The sequence below is a fragment of the Cervus elaphus genome, chromosome 4, assembly GCF_910594005.1.
Source record: "Cervus elaphus chromosome 4, mCerEla1.1, whole genome shotgun sequence".
NCBI classification, from domain to species: Eukaryota; Metazoa; Chordata; class Mammalia; order Artiodactyla; family Cervidae; genus Cervus; species Cervus elaphus.
In genome coordinates, this window is record NC_057818.1 from 12,363,173 (window position 1) to 12,365,634 (window position 2,462).

Below are 2,462 nucleotides of genomic sequence, written 5' to 3' on the forward strand. Positions count from 1 at the left end.
GAGAAGCCTACACCACAGCTAGAGAGTAGCCCCCACTCACAGGGTAACTAGAGAAGAGCCTACACAGCGACAGAGACCCAGCACCAGCGCAGCCAAAAATTAACAAATAAAACGAAAACCTGGGTTTACCAATCCTGTTTAAAATTACACCAAAAAATAATAAAATACCTAGGAAAAAAAATCTAACCAGTGAGTTGAGAGACCTATATGCTGAGAAGTGTAAAACATTGATAAAGGAAATTGAAGATGATTCAAAGAAATGGAGAGGTATGCCACGTTCTTGAATTGAAAGAATTAGTATTGTTAAAATGGCATACTACCCAAAGTAGTCTACAGATTTAACATGATCTCCATCAAATTACCCATGACATTTTTTCACAGAACTAGAATAATCCTAAAATTGGCATGAACCACAAAAGAACCAGAAATGCCAAAGCAATCCTGAGGAGAGAGAACCCAGCAGGAGGTATAACCCTCCCGGACTGTAAACAACACTACAAAGCTATAGGAATCAAAACGACACGGCACCAGGACGTCCCTGGTGGCCCAGGGAGTCCACCTTGCAATGCTGGGGGCGCAGGTTCAATCCCTGGTCAGGGAACTAAGATCCCACATGCTGCAGAGCAACTAAACCCACACGCCGCAATTACAGAGACCACACACTCTGCAACTAGGGAAAGCCTGCATGCTGCAACGAAGTGCCCACACAGCACAGTGAAGACCCAGGGCGGCCTAAATAACTAAATAACATGACATGGTATTGGCACACAAACAGGCACTTGGATCAATTAACAGAATAAAGAGCCCAGAAATAAACCCACACACCTATGGTCAATTAATCTTTGACAAAAGAGGCAAGAATATACAGTGGGAAAGACAGTCTCTTCAGCAAGCAGTGCTGGGAAAGCTAGACAGATGCATGGAAATCAGGACAGTTAGCACACTCCTTCACACCATACACAAAAATAAATTCAACATGGCTTAAAGACTGAAATATAAAACATGACACCCTGAAACTCCTACAAGAGAGCACAGGCAAAACATTCTCCGATATAAATCGTACCAATATTTTCTTAGTTCAGTCCTAAAGCAAAAAAAATAAAAGCAAAGATAAACAAATGGGACCTACTTAAACTCATAAGCTTTTGCACAGCAGTGGAAACCATAAACAGAATGAAAAGACAACCTACAGTCTGGGAGAAAATATTTGCAAATGATGCCACCAGCAAGGTTTTAATTATATTTTATAATTTCCAAAATATACATACAGTTCATACAACTCAATAAAAAACAAAACAAAACAGAATTTGAAAAAGAATAGATACATGTATATATAAAACTGAATCACCTTGCTTGCACTTGAAACTAACCAACATTGTTAATCAACTATAATCCAATGCAAAATAAAAATTACAAAGAAAAAAGAAAAACCCAGTCAAAAACTGGGCAGAAAACCTACATAGACACTTCTCCAAAGACAGACAGAAGGCAGTTGATACTCAACATCACTAATTACTAGAGAAATGCATCAATGTTACAAGCTACCACTTCACACTGGTCAGAATGAAAACAAAAGGGAAAGTTGCTCAGTTGAGTCTGACTCTTTGCGTCCCCATGGACTATACAGTCCATGTAATTCTCCAGGTGAGAATACTGGAGTGGGTAGCCTTTCCCTTTTCCAGGGGATCTTCCCAACCCAGGAATCGAACTCAAGTCTCCCACATTGCAGGTGGATTCTTTACCAGCTGAGCCACAAGGGAAGCCCAAGTCAGAATGGCCATCATCAAAAAGTCTACAATGAATGCTGCAAAGGGTGTGGCGAAAAGAGAACCCGCCTACACTATTGGTGGGAATGTAAATCGGTGCAGCCACTATGGAAACCAGTTCAGAGCTTCCTTTAAAAACCGAAAATAGAGTTACCATATGACCCAGCAATCCCACTCCTGGGCATATATCCAGAGAAGGCCATAATTCAAAAATATACACGTACCCCAATGTTCACTGAAGCGCTGTTGACAACAGCCAGGACATGGAAGCAACCTAAATGTTCATCAACAGATGAATGGCTAATGTATAGTATCATTATGATACTAGATGATGGGGAAGGAGATGGGAGGGAGGTTTAAAGGGAGGGGATATATGTACACCTATGGCTGATTCATGTAGAGGCTTGACAGAAAACAAAAAAATTCTGTAAAGCAATTATCCTCCAATTAAAAAATAAATAAAATTTTAAGAAATAATGCAAGAATGCAAAAAAAAAGATGTGTACATACATACAATGGAATATTACTCAGCCATAAAAAAGAATGAAATAATGTCATTTGCCGCAACATAGATGGACCTGGAGGTGATCATACTAAGTGAAGTAAGCCAAAGACAAATACTATATGCTATCACTTACATGTGGAATCTAAAAAATAATACAAACATTTAAAAAACAGACTCATAAGTACAAACCA